Source organism: Dreissena polymorpha, chromosome 1 (assembly GCF_020536995.1).
Source record: "Dreissena polymorpha isolate Duluth1 chromosome 1, UMN_Dpol_1.0, whole genome shotgun sequence".
In the NCBI taxonomy this organism is placed as follows: domain Eukaryota; kingdom Metazoa; phylum Mollusca; class Bivalvia; order Myida; family Dreissenidae; genus Dreissena; species Dreissena polymorpha.
In genome coordinates, this window is record NC_068355.1 from 186134743 (window position 1) to 186159404 (window position 24662).

Here is a 24662-nt window from a genome sequence, read left to right on the forward strand (position 1 = left end):
CATATAATTTTTGACCCCTGTGACCTTAACCTTGATCTTGAGGTCAGCGTTCAGGTTTCAAAATCTGCGACCACAATTCGCAAAAGACTCATTCCTACTGTATCCTTTCAGATATTGCTTTCTTATTTGGTACACGTGTATCTTGACAAAACCTTTACATGCACATTAAATTTTTGGACTTTGGGTCGGCGTTCAGGTTTCGAAATCTGCGACCGCGGTTCAAAAAAAGCTCATAACATCTGTGTCCCTTCAGATATTGCTTTCATATTTGGTACACATGTGTATCTGGACAAGACCTTTCCATGTGCGTATAAAATTTTACCCCTTGACCTTGAACTTAGGGTCAACGCTCAGATTGCGAAATCTATTATGTGGTTATCTCCGTCTGTCCGTCCGTCCTGGCCACTATCTTCTCCTACACTGTTAGCACTAAAACCGTACCTTACACGCATAGTAGCTGTGAGCATATGTGCGACAGTGTATTATTTGGAATTTTGATCTGACCCCTGGATCAAAAGTTATGGGGGTTGTGGTGGGGGCCGGGTCAGAGATTTTTACTCATTTTTTAGGTTATTTTACATTAACTTCTTCATTTCCACACAGATTTACTTCAAATTTATACTGAATATCATTTATGACTATACAGTCAATCTCAACTGTGCATAGCCCCATTACCAACCCTGGGGCTTCCCCTGGTCAAACATGCGGCATGGTGATACGTGTCAGCCTCTGGCGCTCTATTTCTAGTTTACTTTGTTTTATGCTGTTGAACATTTGTTATTGATTTTAATAACATTTATATAAATGTGTGTGAATCCTAAGTATACATCAAGCTTATTTCTGCTGCTCCAGTCGCTTCTGAGTCCGGACAAAGATGCTGAGGATGTGGTGGACAAGAATGACCTGAATATGCAGAAGGTAAAATAGATGCTTTATTTGTCAGGTGTTTTCTTTGCCATTTTGGGCGAAAATTCTTTTTTTGGATAGTGAATTGTTTCGCATGAAAAATAAATTGATTTGGGAATAATAATTTTATATTACTCTTTCTAATACTTCAAATAATAATAATAAAACCAGTTCTATACATTTTATGCCCCCAAAGGAGGGCATATAGTGATCAGACTGTCCGTCAGTTTGTCTGTCACACTTTGCGTTAAGGTTTTCGAAAGATGCTCATTACTTCTATGTCGCTTCAGATAGCTATTTCATATTTGGCATGCATGTGTATATGGACAAGGCCTTTTCATATGCACACAAATTTTGACCTCTGTGACCTTGACCTTGAACTTAGGGTCCGGTCCGCGTTTAGGTTTCGAAATCTGCTTTTAGGTTTCGAAAAAAGCTTATAAATTCTATCAAGCGTTTATAGGGGGCATAAGTCATCCTATGGTGACAGCTCTTGTTTATATTAATGTTTGTGCTATTGATTACAAGGAACCAATCAAATGCCAGATTAGAAATTCATTAGAATAAAGTTTTGCTGTTGAAAACCTTCACATCCAATCAAAAGGCATAGTTTGTTATAGATTGTAGTATTAACATTTGTTACTAGTTCATACCACCCACTGTGCTGTTGTTGTTTTCAGGAGAGCACCAGCATTGATATCGAGTTTGCCCAGGAACAGCACCAGTCTGCCTGAAGAATCCCCAGTCCAGGACAATCCTTTCCCCCCCCCCTCCCCCCGACCCCTAGCTCCTCCACCCTGACTTCTGGCCTCAAAGGGTCATCATAGTTGAACAATTCAGTTCTGTAGGAAATTCTGAGAATATAGTTATCAAGCGCTGTACTCAACAACCGCAATGTCTGTGCCGAGTTTTCAACACTCCAGACTGAGTTAAGCTTGAGTGCCAGAGTGGGACAGACACAAGGAGTTACAGAAGTAGTTATGGTTACACTTACAGTCAGTTCTTGCCGTATGACATCACAACGAATATCACAAAGAATAAAAAGTTGATTAATTTGTTCCATTCTTTATGGGACAAACATAAATTCAGCGAGGAACAGGAGAAAATCAAGGAAATTGTTACAATTGAAGCGATTTATTAACATGTGTAAGCTTTCCAAGCGGGATACTTTTTCTGTCTATAGTTTGGACAGTAATAGAGTTACAAATGCGCTTTTGATGCTGTTGCTGACAAAGAAAGGCAGTAACTACTTCATTGTGAACACCCAGGGCACAATACACCCATGGGGTTTGCCTCAAATGTGAATTCCGCCCAATATTGTAAACAAGGTGCTAAAAGTAAACACATCCGGTTTTGTTACGAGCACTTCGCACTCCAAGCCCAAAGCACATAGAATCAACGTTAGAAAATGCTTAGAAAAATGACAGCAGTTTTGTTGTGTGATCCAGTAAGGACTTCGACTCTGAACCTGACGTTAATGAGACCTCAAACTTGACCATAGAAATCACAGCGAGGCCATCATGTTATCTCAGCTTCTTGAGCTTCAGGTGAGACATTACAGTGTAATTTAATTTGTTTAATTTGGGGCCGAAAGTCGGCATCATTCCTAGTCTCAACAAGTTTATACTTTTACTTAATTACTGGCTTATATTCTCAATTCAAGGTTTGCCCACAAATGTATTTGTTTAACAGGTTGCGACATTGAGTTAAGTTCCTTATTCAGCTCTTTAAGTTGAACCTTAGTGCAATTAATCTTGATAGCACTTAATCTCAATGTTTAAATATTTGTTAGCAAAAAACAACAACCCATGTTCCCAATTAAAATCAAAACAGCACGATTTTTTCCCAAATTGGCCCAATTTCAAACACGGTTAAAATAAACTCTGCACAGAGCTAGCCACGATAGTTCTAGCAAAATTTAAAGTCTTTTATAAAAATAACTGGCTTTATATGCTTAGTTCACTAAGATTTATTACTATTTTGAAGTTCTTGTGTTTTAAAAATTGTTTATGTCACATATAGGGGAAATGATTAATTTAAGTAGAGCCCGGATGTTTGCAAAACAATAGCAATATATTGCTTTTAGGTTTGAAACTTTAAATCTAATATCTGTCCTACAAAAACAATGCCATCAAAGAAAATGAAGAAATCAACTAATATCAATTCCATATCACATACAGCTAATATGTTTAACCAGAATATGTTATAGTTACTGAGTATAAAGACCACTGGTAGCAAGATAGACAGACTTCACCATATAGGGTCATCTGTATTTCTACATTTCGGCTAATCCATCGACAAAACGTGTAAAATCAAATACTCATGCACTTACAGTACAGTCATGTATTCAACTCACAACAATTGTTTCTTATGATATGTAATACAGTTGTATTGTCTTACATTAAAGTTGTTTAGTCTCAGTTATTAAAGTTATATACTATCACAGTGTTTTTTTTCATTCAAAATCAGGTCCGGTTGGGTCCGGTAACCAGACCCATTCCCAATAGGAAAAAGTATATATTTTTCCCAACTGGGAGCTAAAAATTCCTAATGGAAACAAAAAAAAATATTTTGTTAAGATCAATATTTTGTTCATCTTCCATCCATATAAGATCAACCTTAGTAAATATAATACTGGACACACTTGTATCCTCAATTCTGAAGCATTCGTTAACAAAAGAACAACAACACTAATTTCCCAATTTAGTCAAAACGCCTCATTCCCAAAATGGTGAAAAAAAAACACTGTATCACATTTAAAGTTGTACAATCTTTGGGCACAAATACTACAACTTGCTGAAGAAATTCAGCACGAAGATGTCCTGCGTCAGCCTAATGTGCCTCCTAGCAACTCTTCCAACAGCGGAGCCTTGGTGAGTTTGACTTCCATCCAAGGTTCTATGTCGCTTAGCAACAATTAGATGCTTGGTATTAACAAATTGTTCCGTACGAGTCGCTCAAACATAAACGATCTGATCCAACAACAGTAGTCGGGAATTCCCGGGTTTGGGGTGGTGACTTTGTCGTCGGGACTCTCTTTCTATTGCCTGGTCGCAGAGGCAGCAGCAACAAGAACAACAAGTATTATTTGAGCGATGCTCTGTGGTATGGAGCTTAATGTATGTGCTTTAAATATCTAAAATATTAATTTTATGATGCTATATTCTTAAATCTTTTTTTCTAAAAATAAGGGATGTAGTTGATTCTTGTTGGTAATTTCATGTCATCGTCGGTTCCTCAAAAAACTCTGTTGCTCTGGTCTCTTTCCTACCATTGAGTAACTAAATGGTAATTAAATTGAATGCGTTTAAATTCGCTTTTATTATTATTTAATTTGAGTTACAATGCTATGAGGTTAAATTTTATTTACACATATATATCATGAATATTGCTGGGCCAAGTGTGAGGTTTAGCGATCCAATACCGGTTTAAACCCTCAATTCTTTGCACGGACAGTTCCCAGCTTTATTCTTATATGTATGTATTAGGCTGTTTCGTATTGTTTAAGGCAATTGGTCACTTGTCTTAAATAAAGGACCAACTAATTGTATATAATGAGAATGCAATACTGCTCCAGACGCTGGAGTTTCACTTCTTTATATTAAGTATCATCCCAGATTAGCCTGTGCAGACTGCGCATACATTAAGTCCTATTAAAGAATCATCCCAGATTAGCCTGTGCAGACTGCGCATACATTAGGTCCTATTAAAGTGTCATCCCAGATTAGCCTGTGCAGACTGCGCATACATTAAGTCCTATTAAAGTGTCATCCCAGATTATCCTGTGCAGACTGCACATACATAAAGTCCTATTAAAGTGTCATCCCAGATTAGCCTGTGCAGACTGCACATACATTAAGTCCTATTAAAGTGTCATCCCAGATTAGCCTGTGCAGACTGCACATACATTAAGTCCTATTAAAGTGTCATCCCAGATTAGCCTGTGCAGACTGCACATACATTAAGTCCTATTAAAGTGTCATCCCAGATTAGCCTGTGCAGACTGCACATGCATTAAGCCCTATTAAAGTGTCATCCCAGATTAGCCTGTGCAGACTGCACATACATTAAGTCCTATTAAAGTGTCATCTCAGATAAGATCCCAGATTAGCCTGTGCAGACTGCACATACATCAAGTCCTATTTATCCGAGAATGAGGCTCATATAGTTCACTTAACGTCAGTCCTTTTTCTACCTGATTGAGGAAAAGTTCCTAGCATAAAATGTGAATTCTGTGATTTTAAATTTATCAAACTTGGTAAATAAATAGCAAATAAAAGTTAATCTGATATCAGTTTTAATCAAAGGTCAGGGCATAGTTTTGTATATTTTTCTGCTGAAATTTAGCCCTTGAACAACAGTTTCTCCTTGATTTTAAAAAAATCTAATTTAATTATTAAATTCTATTAAATTTAAGTAAAACAATTATTTAATCCCTTCAGCACATTATACAATTATTATCTTCATTTATTTTCAATATTTATTTAAATTGCCAAATTTTGTTTTAAGAGCTAGTTCCTAGCAATCAATAGATTGGTACTCTGCTGAAAAACAGGATCTCTGGTCAGCTGGGCCCAGACGCCCAGCAACACTTCCTGGCCCAGGACCTTGGGGCAAATGCTCAACATGTTCTATCTGCATGGTGAAGCCTGTCTAAACCTTGGGCTCCAAACTTTCCTGCTGTGGGGCCGAGATTACCTCATCCATAAGGTACATTGGTACTGTCATTTACCATGTATAATGTTCAGTTTTTATGCCCCTGGTAGGGTGGCATATAGCAGTTGAACTGTCTGTCAGTCAGTCAGTCTGTCCGTCCGTCCGTCCGAAAACTTTTATATTGGCCATAACTTTTGCAATATTGAAGCTAGCAACTTGATATTTGACATGCATGTGTATCTCATGAAGCTGCACATTTTGAGTGGTGAAAGGTCAAGGTAATCCCTCAAGGTCAAAAGTCAAAAAATACAATCCAAGGGAAGAAATAAGCTATAAAAGGGAGATAATTTTTAAACCTGCCAAATGATATATTGAAATTTTATTTCAAAGCAGCACAATAGGGGGCATTGTGTGTCTGACGAACACATCTCTTGTTTACTTCAAATTTCAATTTAAATAGTTTGTGCGTTTTATATATTAATAAAACTTTCTCATGGCTGCTGACTTAATAAAATCATTATGCTATCGTTAATATTCATAATTGCCTTGAAATGGCAAAGGGGGGTTCGTACCGATTTGTCCTTGTCGGTTGTAATTCTCTCAATCCTTCCTTCCAATCTTCCTTATGTCCGTGCCACCTTTTTGCTGTTGAAGTGCACTTAATAAATATTGGTTTAAGATGGATGAAAAATGTTTGCTTCTAGTGTACAGTATATAGTAGTCTATGTTTGTATGAAGTGTTTAGTGTATATCTCATTTGTATCAAGAGTTTTCAAAAATAATGTATTCCTTTTTTTACTCAAACAAACTTGATTTACATCCAATGTAATTGATGACATTTCAGAATGCAATGAATTATTTGGTTTATAGGGACACATTTCTGGGATGCGCTAAGGTCCTTTTATCTGTTCACAGAGGCCTTATACTCACAAGTTCAGGCCCAGAGAACGGTGTTCCCCAACTACAACACAACCAGTACGTCTCAATAGGTAAGTCCTCTTCCCATTGCAAAAGGGGTCACTGTGGCATTGCCTAATACTTTAGATGGAATCAAGGTTTAACAAATAAGGTTAAACCCTATGCAAACTGAGGTTTCTGCTCTCCAATTTATTGACCAGTTTATCTTATTTTAGTTTTAGGTTTCAGCCACAAACTATTGTATCGTATATAGACATGTGAAGAAAATGCATAAGGTTCAAGCTTGACCCTCAAATTTGTATTTTTAATTGAGCATCAATAGCTACCATTTGAATTGTTTTTAATTACGGAACATTTAGATTGCTTTAGAGCATAATCAATTCCATATGTTTTTTAAGTAACTGAAAATAAAAAAAACTTATATGTAAAGATTTTTCTCTAAAGCAATCTAAATGTTATATAATTGAAAACAAGGCAAATTCATCATGTTTTTAATTTCATTCACGAGTTACAAAATTATGTCTTTTTTATGCCAACCTCAGCATTGTTGGGTTACTTTTGTCTATGGCAAAGTGAGTTCAATGTTTACACATAGCAATTCATCAAAAATTAAAACAGAAACAACAACACGTTAAAAGGATTAGATATAACAGATTATGTTCACTTTGTGTTGTAATTATAAGAGTAATAGAAGCTTTAAAAACAGATATGAGCCTTGCTCTGGGAAACGGGCTGAATGCGTAAAGAGTTTGACTCCAATCAGGGACACCACTTACCGCCTAAACTGGATTTTGCTAAGAACATATTTCTTTAAAACAAAAATTCTATAAAAGCGGAAAGTGTTGTCCCTGATTAGCCTGGTTATTCCTGAAGGTTCATGTATAATAGAACAACCAGCAGCAGCTGCATGTTGGCTGTTGGGCACTTGGCATCCACTATTACATCTGCTCACTATTTCAAGGCAATTTAAGTTAATTCTTCATGCAAGTTATCAATAATGTTTTCGGGCAGAATTTCTTTTACAAGTTTTGTAACAAGCCAGATTCTCTGTACTTGTTTAATGAAGGAAAAATGACCAGTAAACATGTGTGCCAATGTACTCACGATCAATGTAAACCAGTCTTCTAACTGGGTGTATTTTGTTGGCATTCTCGTTCTTAATTTATTTTTGTGTATGAACTGCCTAAAAAATGCGACTTGTCTGAGCATAAATGCCATCAGAATTTATGCAATCAGCGTAATTTTCCTGACAGTTTCTACAGTTTTAAGTGTACTCTCACATTGCAAAACCATGTTATATTGTCTTAAATAGTTTATGGCCTGTGTGGATGCTATATTTATGCCCCCCTTCGAAGAAGAGGGGGTATATTGCTTTGCTCATGTCGGTCGGTCGGTCTGTCGGTCCGTCCACCAGGTGGTTGTCAGACGATAACTCAAGAACGCTTGGGCCTAGGATCATGAAACTTCATAGGTACATTGATCATGACTCGCAGATGACCCCTATTGATTTTGAAGTCACTAGGTCAAAGGTCAAGGTCACAGTGACTCGTTCTTGGATGCAGTTTAGGTCCACATTTGCAGATTATATTATGTACTGGTGTCGTGGGGTCTTTCTACCAGGGCTAGTGCTGTCCCAAAATTTCTTTGAGCCAACCAGTTTTTTGTTTTTTCGGTGCGCAAAAACTGGTTTGGAAATAATTATATATATTATATATACATATACTATCAATTTGTTATGCCCCCCTTCGAAGAAGAGGGGGCGTCGGTCTGTCCGTCCACCAGATGGTTTCCAGATGATAACTCAAGAACGCATAGGCCTAGGATAATAAAAATTCATAGGTGCATTGATCATTTATGGCAGGTGACCCCTATAGATTTTTAGGTCACTAGGTCAAAGGTCAAGGTCACAGTGACTCGAAACAGTAAAACGGTTTCTGGATGATAACTCAAGAATGCTTACGCCTAGGTTAATGAAACTTCATAGGTACATTGATCATGACTGGCAGATGACCCCTATAGATTTTCAGGTCACTAGGTTAAAGGTCAAGGTCACAGTGACTTGAAACAGTAAAATGGTTTCCGGATGATAACTCAAGAATGCTGACGCCTAGGATTATGAAACTTTATAGGGACATTGATCATGACTGGCAGACGACCCCTATTGATTTTCAGGTCACTAGGTCAAAGGTCAAGGTCACAGTGACAAAAAACGTAATCACAATGGCTGCCACTACAACTGACAGCCCATATGGGGGGCATGCATGTTTTACAAACAGCCCTTGTTTTAAATCTTTTTCTATTAAGAAGGAATGTAGTTGACCCTTGTTCATAGTTTCATTCCATTGTTCCTCAAAAAGTTGTAACTATGTTGCTCTGGTATCTTCAATACCATTGAGTAATTAAATAGTAATTAAATTGAATGCTTTTTAATTCCCTTTTATTATTGTTTAATTTGAGTTACAATGCTATGAGGTTAAATTTTATATACACTTGGATGTATTATGAATATTGCTGGGCCAAGTGTGAGGTTGAGCGCTCCAAAACCCGTTTAAACCCCCATTGCTTTGCATTGACCGTTCCAAGGCGGTGACCCCAGCTTTATTCTTATTTGTGTTTATGTTGTTTTGTATTGTGCTGTTTTGTACTGTTTGGGCAATTGGTCACTTGCCTTAAATAAAGGACCAACTAATTGTTTATAATAATAATTCAATACTACTCCAGCAGCTGGAGTTTCACTTCTTTATACTGTGCCTAATTTAATATCAAATGGTGACTTTTTGTCAAGGTTGGACCTTGCAGTAAATATAAGAATGACCTTCTGCTGATGCACTTTGTTGATATTTGATTTCAGAGGACACCCTTCCTGAAAACCTCGCTGAGTGCGACTGCGCCATACGTGACCCTTCAGTGAACTGAGATTCCAGGCGGAATGTCAAACTGGTACTACTCAGGTCTCCAGAAATAGCCTCAGCCTTGGACGCAGGTTCATGATGCACCCATGGCCTTACTTATTTCTGAACATCTCAATCTCACAGCAATTGATGTGAATTAATGATAATAAGACTCCACAAACCACGTTATGGAGAGGGTATATTGGAGTCAATGTTCTGTAAGTTGTTTAGTCAAAGCGGCATTTTTTGCATATATTATAAGAAGATTTGTATCAAATCTAAATTTCTCAAAGAATTAAATTGAAACTTAAATTGTGTAAAACCGTTGAACAGTAAGTTATAAGTGGTGATTTTGTTGCATGCAAAGCCCCATTGTTTCATTGGCCAAGTCACTCTTTTACCCAGTATTATAATACTTTCAGTATCGCACCATACATGGGAAATCAGAAGATATGAAACTTATATTCTAATCAGGGTTTTAAATAACATTTTGCCCACAGATGCGCTGTAACCTATATGCAATTCTGGGTTATAATTAACATTGTGTCCACAGTTGCGCAAAGTTGTTTGAATAGTAGTGTCTAAAAACAAAGAAAGCATAGTCACTTGCATCCCTTGTTATCAATCATGTTCATGAAGGAGCCATTGTGAAATATTATGTTGCATTTTGACAAATTGCCAAGTATATGTCTTTTAGCTTATCATGTTAAGTGTTTGGAAGTACATAGCCACGTCAACGCAGCAGCAAAAACAACAGTAGCAGTCTAGTAAGCTGTCTTACATGTTTGAGCTACCTAGTTGTAGCAGTTTTCAGCAACGTTGTCACAATATGGATTGTTTTAATAAAACCTAATGGAGTTATAGAGCATAATTACTGATTCTCGTGTAAGATCGTACTTTTATAATGCACTTTCATCAACAACACTGATGCATATGCATGACAGCTAATACAAGTATTCATGCACAAACTAAAGTATGAATTTCTTGATAATTTAATTTATTCGCAAACATTAGTTTCAAAACATATTTAAGCATATCAATATTTTTTACTTTGCTTTAATTTATTGTTTGATTTTTATCACTTTGCCTTTCTTTTCCTAACCAGGTCAAGGGTCACCCCGCAACGTTCACTGCCTAGCGATGAAATCATCCACCATTACATGTAGTTGGTCAGTAAAATGAGCGTTTTGTCTGCATATAATGTAAAAAGATTTTATCAAACAACATCTACATTTCTCACAGGATTAAATTGATACTTCAGTTGTTTGATCGCCATGAAGTCTTGCTTTGATTGGTAGATGGTCATCTTGTGACAAAGCCTTAAATTATCATTGGTCAAGTCACTTTTGCACAAGATCAAATTAATAACACTGTATCTCACCACACATGGGAATTCAGAGGCTGTGTAACTTATATTCTATTCAGGGTTAATAACTAACATTGTGCCCACAGTTGTGTAAAGTTGTGTGAATATTTTTGTATAAAAAAAAGAGTAAAGCATTTGCATAACTTGTAATCAATAGTGTTCGATGAAGAAACAATCATTTTGAAAATGACCAATACTCCAGAATATATTTGTTTTTTACGGATCTTGGTCAGTGTTTAGCAGTATCCTTACGACCAAGCCACGTCGCCAAAGCAGCAATAACAGCAGCAGTCAAGTAATTTGTCTGCCACGTTTGATCTACCTATTTGCCATGGTCTGTTGCAAAGTCCACTCAGCATGGATTGTTTTAATAAAACAAATGGAGTTAAAGAAGATATTTGCTGATTCCTGTGTATGATCTTAATTGTATATGAAACAATACATGAACAACACTGACGCATATGAAAGGAAGCTAATACAAGTATTCATGCACAAATTAAAGAATGAATTTCTTTATAATTTTTAGTCATTATCAAAAATTCATTTCCAAACGTATTTAAGCATATTGATATTGTTATGCGGTATAACAAAATAAAACAAAGGGTTCATTCAAAAGTTCTAATTTTACTTTCAATTTCAGTTTCATTATTATTTTCATTACAACAAAAGCATATATCCAAAAAATATCATATACAATCAATAATAAAATATTCGTACCTGCATCTTATTCTGTATCATAATCTTTTTCTTGTTTAAATAATCTTAACCAGATGTTTTTCGTTTAAATCTGTATTCCAAACTGAAACTTGTTTACTTTCGAATCCGCTATTTATACTTTTTTGGGCATGACGTCACTGACAAGTGACGACCGTTAAAGTAAAATATATACCAATGAACGTAATGTGAAATGGTGGATTTATTGAATGAATGAGAATCAAGTTTGAACAATAATATTATACAAATACAATGACAAAAACTTAAGTTAAGCAAAATACATCAACGGAAATCAATAAATATTGTGTTTATGAATATAAATTTATTTAGATAATAAGAATGTTAATTTAATAAGGAGTGTTTGTTTACATTACACCATGTATTACGGAATGGGCAATTGGAGGAGTAACGGCCTAGCAATATATTGACTATGCTTTGATTTATTGTTTGATTTAATCACTCTGCCATTCTTTTACTTACCAGGTTGAGGGTCGACCAAAACCACCCAGTGCCTTACGATGAAAACCTCCAACGGGACTGTGACCTTGCCCTTGGACTCACCTAATGGTCAGGTTCAAGGTCACATGGGCTTAGATAGTCACTGCAGTAAGAATGTTTAAGATTTTAAAGGTACTTGTTCACAAATTTTATGAGTACTTTGACTGACCTTAATGACATAACTAAAGCACATTTAAAAGTGGCTACATATAACTACACAGTGTATACCAATATTTTGCAGTATGTTATTGTAAATTGCTTTTTCTGCTTTTGATACATAATAATATCAATAATCTCAGTTTAGAACCTAAAAGAAGGCAGCTTTTATGATTTTCTTTTTTTAATTTTGTATATTTATTACTTAAGGTTATTCCATAAACTGTGTTGATGTGGTTTTAATAATGTTTGAAAAATGATATTGAAAACTGGATGATCAAGCTATTTTATATTGTTCCATCTGTTTTGTCAACAAAATGACTGCAGAACAGGGCATCACTAAGTAAATCTATAAACATTTACCTTTTAATTTGTATTTTTTACATGTTTGTATTTGTCAAAATGACTATAGAACAGGGCATCAACCGACCCATCTATCTGTTTTAACATTTTCATTTAAATATTGCTCAATCACTCACAGTAAACGGAATTTCTACAGAAAGAAAAAACACACAACAGGACTATATATTTAAACATTTCCCTTAATATAGTGTATATCATTTTCAATAAAGAAGATGACTTCACAATAGGACATCCGAGACTGCAATGACGAAATGAGTGTCCTCACTTCAGCAGTGGAGGCCAATACACAATACAAGAGTTTCCAGCGGCTTACCTTATCTGGTATGTATGGGTTTATTTTAAACCTAATTATTATATGATTTAGTTAGGTAAGAATATATATGTATGTAGTTTAAATATAGATTTAATATTATTAACTGAAGTAAAAATATGAGAACAATTATAACAATATTTGTGTTCAACATCAGTCAGCCAGTAAATTATTTTTTATCCCCGCCGAAAAAAAATCGGAGGGCATATAGCATTAGTCTCCGTCCGTCTGTCCGTCCGTCCGTCCGTCTGTGTGTATGTGCGTCCGTCCTTCCGTCGGAAACTTTGTCCAGAGCATAACTCCAAATCTATTCAATGGATTTACTTTAAACTTAGAATATAAACCGATGGCAACTAGGAGAATTGCAGTGACCAAGAACCATAACTCTGTCTACCGAGGTTTTTGAATTATCTCCCCTTTTATATAATCTTAAAGTAAATTTTTGACCGGAGCATAACTCTAAATCTACTGAAGGGATTTACTTAAAACTTGAAATATAAACAGATGGCATGTAGAGAAAGTGCAGTGACTAAGAACTAGAACTATATCTACCTTAGATTTTGAATTATCTTCCTTTATTTAATTTCAAAGTAATTTTTTGTCCGGAGCATAACTCTTAATTTACTGAAGGGATTAACGTGAAACTTGAAATATAAACAGATGGCAAGAAGCAGAAGTGCATTGACTAAGAACCATAACTCTATCTACCTTAGTTATGGAATTATCCCCATGTATTTAATTTCAAAGTAAATTTTTGTCCGGAGCATAACTCTGAATTTACTGAAGGGATTAACTTGAAACTTAAAAAAGTAAACAGATGGCAACTAGGAGAAGTGCACTTAATAAGAACCATGACTCTATCTTCCTTAGTTTTTGAATTACCTCCCTTTATTTTATTTAAAAGAAAAATTTTGTCCGGAGCATTACTCTAAATCTACTGAACGGATTTACTTGAAACTAGAAATATAAACAGATGGCAAGTAGGAGAAGTGCAGTGAACATGAACCATAACTCTTTTGGCCGTAGTTTTTTAATTATCTCCCTTTATTTTTTAAATTTATTTTTTTAAATTATTTTTTTATATTATATTTTATTTATTTATATTTTTTAATTATATTTAATCAAATTTTATAGTACATATTTTAGCTTTTCAACTTTTAATATCTCCCTTTATCTTATTTTACAATAATATTTTAATTTGAACAACAAAGAATTCACTGTAAAATAAATAGATGAGTTTAAGGAAAAATACAGTGACAAAGAACAGTAACTTTTTATAGTCCTTTTCTTTAATTACCTAACTTTCTTTTATTTCCTTATATTTTTTTCTCTACAGCATATCTCAAACACTATATAACTAATTGATCCTTGAAATATAAATGGATGGCACAGGTGCCATGTTTTACAAATATTATTCTACTCTCTAAAACAAATGTTATCATACACGCAAACACATGTCGGCAGGGATTTGGCACTATTATGACAAGCTCTTGTTTTTCTAAAAAATGCAAATGTGTGTCGAATATCACTAGGACATTGTGTTTGTCATAAATGAATTTAAAATATTAAATTAATATACAACAGTGCACTGGCATTCTGACACGTTTTTTCCACCATACTTTTTGTCGGTTTGTAAGGATGCAATTAAAAAAAGTGTGTATACGACTTTGCATCTGACCCCTATTGGAAGTAGAGCCCTGCCTATAAAGAGACTAATCAGTACCGACCTGTGCACATGTCTTTTGCAATAAACAAGCTGTCATTCTTGCACTTGTCTTTGGGGTTTTCTCAGATGAGTCACTATATCAATGTATTCAAGGTTAATTTTTACTTTAAAAAATAACAGTGCGTAAATGTAAACTCTGTAAATTCAAGTTATTTCAAAATAAAACACAAGTAAATTACTTTTAAACTGTTCTCACGTAAGTTTTTGTTATTGTACTGAACATAAAAAAGTGTTGCATTTGGTAAATCTTCATTTATGAATAACACTTTTTCTAGAACAAGTATATTTAAACCCTTTTTTGTTAACCCGCCTCGTGTATTTTATGCCCCACTTCAAAGAAAAGGGGGTATATTATTTTGCAGGATGTTTGCCAGTCTGTTGTTGGGTGTGTTGGTAGACCAGTTGATTTCCTATTACTAACTCATCAACAAATTGATCTATTGGCTTCATACTTCACATGTGCATTGGTCTTGGACAGTAGATGACCTCTATTGAAATTGGGGTCACTACTTCAAAGGTAAAGGTCACTGTCACAATAATTATGAAAATCATGTCAGATCAATAACTTGTCAACAAATTGACCAATTGGCTTGTTACTTCATATATGCATTTGCCTTGGACAGTAGATGGCCTCTATTGAAAATGGGGTCGCTAGGTCAAAGGTCACAGTCACAATACGTGTGAAAATCCTTTCTGATCAATAACTCGTCAACAAATTGACCTATTGGCTTGATACTTCACATATGCATTGGCCATGGACGGTAGATGACCCCTAAAGAAATTAGAGTCACTAGGTTAATGGTCAAGGTCATTGTCGCAATTATAAGTGCGAAAATCGTGTCCGATTAATAACTTGTTAAAAAATTGACCAATTGGCTTGATACTGAACATGTGCATCGGTCTTGGACAGTAGAGGATGTCTATTGAAATTTGGGTCACTAGTTCAAAGGTCAAGGTCACTGTGACATTAGGTGTTAAATTGGTATTCATTCGATATGTCATAAAAGGATTGAGTGATGGGAGTCAAAGCTCTGTTTTGGGAGGCATCTGTCTCAAACTGCGGAGCTCTTGTTTTTATTTAAACATTCTTTAAAAAAAAGTTTGGTGATAAATCAAAATGAACTAATGTTTCCTCTCTAATTATTTTAGCTTCATTACATTGAATGCGTTCACATTTTCAAGTCGCTTTACAACTCTAGAACATCGTGGGCACAATGTAGGCTCTAGTTAAATCTTTTGACATTGCATTGTCGATATGAAAGGTCGAAACACTGACAAGTGTTTTGTCGGGTTTAAATTAGTTTTGTTTGTCCTTGAAAACGCTAGTATTGTCTTGAATTTGTTTGACGCACGATTTACTTTTATACCAGAAAACCGTGGTAGCAGAGCAATGAGTATATCCCAGGAGCATTTGCAGTCACAGCAAGTGAACCAGCGGCAGTCATCGTCTCTAGATTCCGAGATCCCCATGCTTCACAACCCTCAGTCTATGAACATCATGCAGAGCAAACCTTGGGTGAGTTTTCGTGTCATGTGCATGCTTTTTCGTGGCCTCACTTTCAGAGATTGGTGGGTGCATGTAGATTTACCCTTTTGTGTCCATACATCTTTCAATCCAGCTGTGGTTTTTTTTTGTCATGTGTGACCTAGAAAAGTATTGCTTCTTGTATGATAAAATCAGACATATATACAATCATGTGAACTTTCCTTCTTGTTTATTATACCCTACAAACGAAGTTTAGGGGTGTATATAGGAGTGAGCTTGTCAGTCGGTCGGTTCGTATTAAGTGTCCACTCTCTAATTCAAATTGTTTTCATCCGATTTTCACCAAACTTGGTCAGATGTTGTATCTAGATGATGTCTAGATCAAGTTCAAATATAGATCATGCCGGGTAAAAAACTAGGTCACTGGATCACTAAGTGCGTTTAAACATTAAATATGGTGTCCGCTCTCTTATTCAAGTAGTTTTCATCAGAGCTTCACCAAACTTGGTTAGAATTTGAATCTAGATGATGTGTAGGTAAAGTTTGAACATGTGCCTTGCCGGGTCAAAAACTAGGTTACGGGGTCACTTAGTGTGTTTTAAACATTAAGGATGGTGTCCGCTGTTTTTTGTGAAGGCAACATGCAAAATATTCAGTGTCAATGCAGCAGGTAGAGTATTAGTCACGTCTGTGACGAAGCTCTAGTTTTGGTTAATTTTTAGCTTGGCTGTTTTCGGAGAAAACCCGAGCTATTTTCATAGACAGCTCGTCGTCCGGCGTAAGTGTCGTGCTAAAACCTTAACATTGGCCTTAACTTTTTAAATATTGAAGATAGAAACTTGATATTTGGCATGCATGTATATCTCATGAAGCTGCACATTTGAGTGGTAAAATTTCAAGGTGAACATCATCCTTCAAGGTCTAGGGTCGAACAAACAAATCCAAGGGAAGTTATAAGCTTTATATGGACATAGTTATCTGACCTGCCAACGTATATATTTTTGTTTAATAAATCAAAGTGGCGCAGTAGGCGGCATTGTGTTTCTGACAAACACATTGTGGTAAAAGGTCAAGGTCAAGGTCATCCTTTACGGTCTACGGTAAAAAATACAAATCCAAGGGAAGTAATGAGCTTTAAAGGGCGATACCTAATCAATATTGAACATAGCAACTTGATATATTTGGCATGCATGTGTATCTCATGGAGCTGCACATTTTGAGTGGTGAATCTACAGTCACGGTAGTGGCTTTTAATTATTTGCTACTAAAAATAGAGATTTGTTAGAGACAATTATTTTCAAGGGAAGTAATTTATTTGATTATCAATGTCATATTATATATTTCCTTACCAAGAATTGAAGTTCTTTTCACAGTTACTGTACAGAGTTATTATTTTGATTATTTATAACTCAAATGATTGATTTGTCAAAGTTTTTTTTAAATTATATAATAATCATTTCTTTCATGTTTATTACATACCTGTGGACTTATGTCCATAGATACATGATCAAATCTGGCTATTATCTCTTTTAAACCACAGGCCTTGGTTGTCAGTGATGTCTAACATGGTCATAATTAACTGTGAGACCCCCCCCCCCCCCCGGTTGGATTGGACAAAATTCAAGGGAAGTAATAAGCTTGAAAGGGAGATGATTTCTATACCTGCCAAATTATAAATAGCAATTTTATTTCAAAGCAGCGCAATAGGGGGCATTGTGTTTCTGACGAACACTTCTCTCGTTTTAAATGATATAATTATCATTTCTTATCTGTTCTAATTTGTAAATGCTAGTTTTCATTAAATACCAGTGGACTTATGTCCATAGATACATGATGAACTATGGCTATGATTTCTTTGATAAACCACAGGCCTAGGTTGTCAGTGTTGTCTGACTTGGTCATTTTTGACTGTGTACAGACCCCCCCCCCCCCAGTTGGATTGGACAAAATCCAAGGGAAGTAATAAGCTTTAAAGGGAGATGATTTCTATTCCTGCCAAATGATAAATAGAAATTTAATTTCAAAGCGGCGCAGTAGGGGCCATTGTTTCTGACGAACACATCTCTTGTTGGGTCACTAGGTCAAAGGTCAAGGTCACTGTGATCTCTAAACAAAAAATAATAATTTCTGACAAGCTTTCGCAGTCGAGCATGGCACCCGTGATGCGACGCTCTTGTTCTTTCATAGTAGTAAAGTTTTCAGTCAAAAGTAAAATGTGGTTGCATCGGTGACTTTTTGCCTACTTCACAGCAGACATCTCAGAAAAACTCTTTTTCAACATGTTTTATTTTCTATTGGCTAGTTGGCCCTTTCTAAATTGTTGTAAATGATAAGGAAATATTTTTCCAATGGAAAAATGTATGTTTATCGAATATCATCCCATATTTCTTGATTGATGGAGAGACTTAAGGTTAGTTGGTAGTAAAGTGGTTATAATTAACTTTTAATGTAACTCAATGTATAAAAGTGCTATTAGTATTCTTGTTTATAATGGGTAACACACATAAAATGAAAAACTGACATTTACTGTTATGAGTCTTTCTTTATTTCAGACGACCATTGACGAAATCAAACCAGCAAATCAGAAGGACAGCCTGTTGCTACAGTTGTTATCATATTAACCCCAGTCATACGGAAGAAGCTCAGAGATATAAATGCTGTTTAAGATGTGCTTGTCTCTGCATACTCCATGTCTGATGTGAACATGTACAATTGAAGGTCTCTACATACACCATGTCTGGTGTGAACATGTACAATTGAAGGTCTCTACATACACCTTGTCTGGTGTGAACATGTACAATTGAAGGTCTCTACATACACCATGTCTGGTGTGAACATGTACAATTGAAGGTCTCTGCATACCCCATGTCTGGTGTGAACATGTACAATTGAATGTCTCTACATACACCTTGTCTGGTGTGAACATGTACAATTGAAGGTCTCTACATACCACATGTCTGGTGTGAACATACACAATTGAAGGTCTGTACATACCCCACGTCTGGTGTGAACATGTACAATTGAAGGTCTCTACGTACCCCATGTCTGGTGTGAACATGTACAATTGAAGGTCTCTACATACCCCATGTCTGGTGTGAACATGTACAATTGAAGGTATCTACATACCCCGTGTCCGGTATGAACATGTACAATTGAAGGTCTCATCTTTGTAATCGGGACAGGTGGAAAATTAATGAATTGATGCAGACAGAAGTCGCATAATGACAAATCAAACAAAACGTGGAAATCCAGACAGTCTTGTGGCCAGCCATGTTTTTATGTGACCATCCAAGTTGTGTTCAAAGAAAACAATATTTCTTTTTTATTGGAACTATGATGCTGATAGTCATTTTATGTATAAGGCTTTTATGAACTATATTTAAATACTCAGTATAATAAGATTAAGATTACTTGATAAAAGCAATAATGAACAATATTATTTTAAGAGCAAAATTAGCAAGTCTATCCAATTACTGTGTCTGTATTATGAAATTTTATTTTGAAAATATTAAGGAAAATATAATGTTACTCAATATATGTCTATGAATGTTGATTTTAACATTTGTCAAAGCTGTTTAAATGATGCTGGTAACTTTGACAAAATTGAAAGAAAATGTATTATTTTCATGTAAAGTGACATGCTTCAGTTTGTTTTGCTTAACATGTAATATAGAGGTGGTAGTTACACACATTGTTTAGACATGTGGATAATTTTAATGCTAAGGCTTTGATACTCTTAAGTGTGCCCATTGGTGTCAGGTGTTTTTGTCAAGCATCTTGTTTATTATCTTAGTATTTCAAGACAATATTCATTAATTTTAGACAAAATCATTTAATCTTCCTTAAATTGTCTATTCGGTATTGACTACCAGTTATTTATTAATTTACTTGAACATGATTTAATAATGACTTTTTTGTTGCTTTAAATGCTTTATATGTTTTAAAACTAAGCATTTAAAAACGAAAATATAAGATGTGGGAATAATGTCTAAAGTTATGATAGTTATTTTTTGTTTTTGTAAAGTTAATTATGCCTTAAATGTTTGTGTATAGACATTTAGACGACAAGATTAACCTGACCAAGAATTCTTGATCAATGTGTATATCGGTCAGTACTTTTGTATATAGAGCGATTGCGAAATGATTGTATTGTTAATGAAAATCATGCGTTTATTACTGCCATTTTGATTTTCGCTGTTAACATGTATTTGTACAAACAATTTTCATCGTGTACATCTTTTAGATGCCAGATAATAAAAACAAAAATTGCTTGTGGAGATGCTCATTTGACCCTTTCTAAATGATACAGAACAACACATTCTGAAGAGGCAAATATCCTTTAGACAAGAGGAACATCTTGTTACTAGTATATGTAATGCTTTTCACTAAATAAAGTCAAGCAACTATTGAAAGATTGGTGTAACTTTGTTTTGCATTATCTTAAGAAAAATTAATCTTTTCTACTTGGAAATCAGTCAATTGCAAATCAAGCGAGAGTGAATAAACATGCTAACACTTGACAATAATTGAATTGTCTCTCTTTGTACGTAAGATATAGGGATGTTGTTGCTTGAAAAACAAAGTTGTATCCGTTGTAAGATAATGCTTTTGTTGATCTCTCAACATAACAAGTACATTCATACAGTTAGTAAAAATATGACACTCTTTATTCTCAGCCATCAGTTTGTATTGGGATTTTGTGGAATACTTACTAAACTAATATAGGTCTGTTTAATGAATTAATAGTTATGGTACAATAGGATACTGAGTGTTACAAAACATGTGTAATAAAAATATAATGTCATTTATTTGAAATCATAAAATTTAGTTGTCCATACAATGCTTACAGTTTTGCAATTGCGATGATAAAGGAAATGTTCTGCTCAAAATGTCTTTTTAGCAATCATATTGTACTTGTATTTAAATTATACATAATAAGAATTGACTTATGGCTGATGATAGCGGCAGTATACTAGTTGTGTTACAGTTTGTTTCACTTGACCATTAGACCATATTTCCTTAAAAATGTGATTGTTTATATTGAACTTTAATTGAATGCATGAAACATTGTTGTTCTGTTGCTTCACAGCTGAAAATAGCTTTAGAGTGTTTGTAAAATTGTATGAAATGTTTCAAATAAATCATATTGATTACATAGAAAATAAAATTACATTTTGCGTTACTTTGAATGCATAACAAACAATTGTTACCATACAATCATATTAGTATTAAACTTAATTAATACTTTTAGATGTATTTTTTACAATAATGTGTTAATATTGTCATCCATTCCAAATAAGCATTGTGCATTCGTAAATATAGGGTGTATATACACTGCTTAGATGCCTGTTTTAAATTGCTTGTGTACGTCATATTGATTAAAGACTCTTTATGTATTGCATATTTGTGTGTGCCTATGTCTTACTTATCTCTTCACAGTCCTTAAATTACTGCAAATAGTATTTTAATAATGTTAAAATATTTATCTAAACTATAACCAGGTTATCATGACTATTCGTGAATATTTCTTTGAATGTGCGGTAGGGAAAACATTGTTTGCTGGAAGGTTAGAAACTTAATGTTGACATCTTGAAAGATGGCAGTAAACATTTAACTGCAGAGTAGCTGGGGAAAAGATTGCTGTTAAACAATGTAAGATAGAACTCCACGCAAGATATGTCATGCATGCGATATGCATGAACTATCTTTTTAAAATAATTTGGATCTGAATTATCTTTAAGAAATGGTATGGTTATGAGGGTCTCTATGTGCAAAATGTTGCATTTATTTACTGTACAAGTTATTGCTTAACATTGATTTTGTTATGGAAATAATATAGTTTATGTGACTTAAAGAGATATACATGTTTATGTTAGTGATGTGTTTTTGCTGACCCAAGTATGTTCTTGCACACTATTTAAAGTAGATAACTACAAGTTATCTCATTCAAATGGAAATAGTATTTTACTGTGAAAAAGTGTTGTGAGTTCAAATAAAAATACTATGAACCGTTGTATTAGTACTATATTGGCTCCCCTATTGAAACTAGGGGACACATATTGATTTTGGCCTATCCGTCCATTAGTTCCCCGTCATACTTTGGTCGACATTGGTTTACAGTCAATATCTTAAGAACTATTCCGTTAAGAGCTTTCAAATTTCACATTGTAATTGGCGTTCGCGGAGATTTAATATCGTTTGATTTTGGATTTCTCCGGTAAAGTGTCAATGTCACAGGGGTCTCTAATGTGAAAATGGTAACAATGACTGGATTAAGACTTGAGCACACCGTCGTTCAGTATAAACTTGACGTAACGTTAAGGAAATCGCTTTAAGGAAAGACACCACTAAGACGTTTGCACACTTTTCATAATGGTGACAGAGACGTTATTGAGACGTCGTCATATATAATAATTTTACTAAATCATGCTGGTAAATCCTAAATTTGAGTACTGCTGTGATGCAATTTGATGCTGACGAAGTCATGTCGCCAGAATAGCTGCATGCTATTGGTCAAAGCAAAATTTGCAAATGCAGACTACTCTCTGTTGATAACACAGTATTGTTTTCAATATATCAAATAACACACATTTTAGGGAAAGACATTTATGAAAACCGATTGGTAAATGCCATTTGTCTTGTATTGTGAGACAGAACTACCTAGTAGTAGAGTGCCCATGATACATGTAGAAGGAAAATCGTTTAATTATCTAACCACACATGTGTGACGTATGCAAGTCAAAATAGTCTACGGACATTTGCCAGTTTGCTATAAACAACACAAGGTGAATTCACTTTTCTATCGGAAAGTATCGTGCTTAGATGTTCTATTTATAAGACGCAATGAGATTTGTACACGGGTCATGCAAAAATTGATCTTATGCAATATGATCCCAATGTAACTTCAGCCAGGCCTGCGCAATCGCACAGTCTTGTAAGAATATGAATACTGAATAAACTACCCTGGCGTTATTACCAAACCTTGCGTGCCTTTTTTAAAGCGGAAAGCGTAGCCATTGATGGGAAAGTGCGCGGGCTTGGCTTGAGCTACTCTGGCCGCATATGCCATAAGACCGATTTTCGCATGACGCGGATGATATAGTTTTATTTGAATATGGGGAAAAAACTGCGTCTCAAAGCCTAACAACTTATTTGGCATATTAAATGTAAGTATAAATAAGAAACATATTTTATCTATGCCAATTAGAATATATCTGGTGGTTACAAGGTAGAAATCGGTCTTGTTTGCGGTTTAAAACTTAAAAATAATATATATTTAATTTTATCTATGTCAATTAGAATATATCCGATGATTACAAGGTATAAATCCATATTTTGTTGCGTTTTAAAACTTAAAAATAATCGCGTTTGTCTAAATGGACGTATACGTCTAGAAGTCCTACTTTCGGTTTGTTTTAAAAGCGGAACCAGTTGAAAAATAATAAATTACTGGCTAAATAGGCTATATATTTAATTTTATCTATGCCATTTAAAAAATATATCTGGTGTTTACAAGGTAGAAATCCGTCTTTTTTGCGTTTTAAAACTTAAAAATAATCGCGTTTGTCGAAATGGACGTATACGGCTAGAAATCCTACTTTCGGTTTTAAAAGCGGTACCGTTTGAAAAATTATTAATAACTTGCTAACTAGGCTTTAGATTTAATGACAATTTTGCACATTTTCAAATTGCATCTATATGTATTGATTAACAAGTATTTCATTTATGGTCAGAGGCAAAGTGTGTGGCTTTAATCAACAAACCATATGTTTTGATCACGAAGAAATACATAATAAACCATGTGAGGACACATGATGTGTTCTCACGAAGTAAAATAATAAAACAGTACTTAAACTTTTGTTTTAACTTTAAAAACATAGAACGTCTATTTTCTACCTTTATTTCTAAGTCAGGATTATTATTTTTTAATTTCTGGTGTGGTTTTGTGGTTTTTTTTGTTGTTGTTTCTTTGTTTTTTTAGGGGAGGGGGCTGTAGGAAACCCCACCTGTGCGGTATGGTGACAACCAACCAAACTCACATGCTGCCAAGAACGGGAATTGAACTGGATATGGACAATGTTTGATTCAATGCATTTTATTTAGTATTATTTTGATATTTTATTGACACGCGCAACGATGGACAAGTCCTGAGTATAGGAATTATCACTCTATATTGCAGATGCATACTCGTGACAGAAATTATTGTAACCATCTGCTTTTCTTTTATTTTAGACAAGTGACGAATGTCCTACACGACGCATATAAGAACCGCGTTCTGAGAAAACTGTGCTTGATGCATGTGCGTTAGGTGTCGTTCCAAATTAGCCTGTGCAGTCCGCACAGGCTAATAAGGGGCAACTCTTTTCGCCTAAATTGGATTTTTGCTAAGAAAAGACTTCATTTAAACGAAATATTACATAAAAGCGGAAAGTGTCGTCACTGATTAGCTGTGCGGACTGCACAGGCTAATCTGGGACGACACTTAACGCACATGTTTTAAGCCCGCTTTTCTCAGAACGCGACTCATATGGTAAGGGTTCTTGTTAATTTTCTGTTACTAGACATGTCTTAATTCCATACGCCGAAGAGAGTTGTGTAAATATGCATTAACAAACACGGCATTGTTTGACCAAACATATTGACTTACAACAAATAAAAAGCATCTGATACGA

At 34.9% G+C, this 24662-nt stretch overlaps 1 protein-coding gene and 1 long non-coding RNA gene across 4 annotated transcripts in view; both read left to right on the forward strand.

The window, feature by feature from the left end:
- LOC127864230 (uncharacterized) overlaps positions 1-1694 on the forward strand; it is a 63590-nt gene extending 61896 nt beyond the window's left edge. The window contains exons 10-11 of the mRNA XM_052403920.1: positions 853-918; positions 1587-1694. The gene's annotated coding sequence lies outside the window, so the exon portion shown is untranslated. The remainder of the gene's footprint in view (positions 1-852; positions 919-1586) is intronic.
- A 44-nt stretch (positions 1695-1738) lies between these two features.
- Positions 1739-21998, forward strand: LOC127864248 (uncharacterized). 3 transcript variants are annotated; one of them, XR_008041638.1, is made up of 10 exons: positions 2494-4553; positions 4607-5616; positions 6478-6551; positions 9332-9589; positions 10069-10138; positions 10477-10540; positions 11935-12081; positions 12678-12789; positions 15875-16020; positions 18543-21998. It is a non-coding gene; the product is annotated as an uncharacterized LOC127864248 (long non-coding RNA). The 3 variants fall into 3 exon arrangements; XR_008041636.1 differs by lacking the exon at positions 2494-4553 and adding an exon at positions 1739-2453 and having other exon boundaries at positions 5416-5616; positions 9332-10540; XR_008041637.1 differs by lacking the exon at positions 2494-4553 and adding an exon at positions 1739-2453 and having other exon boundaries at positions 5462-5616; positions 9332-10540.
- The last annotated feature ends 2664 nt before the right edge of the window (positions 21999-24662 follow it).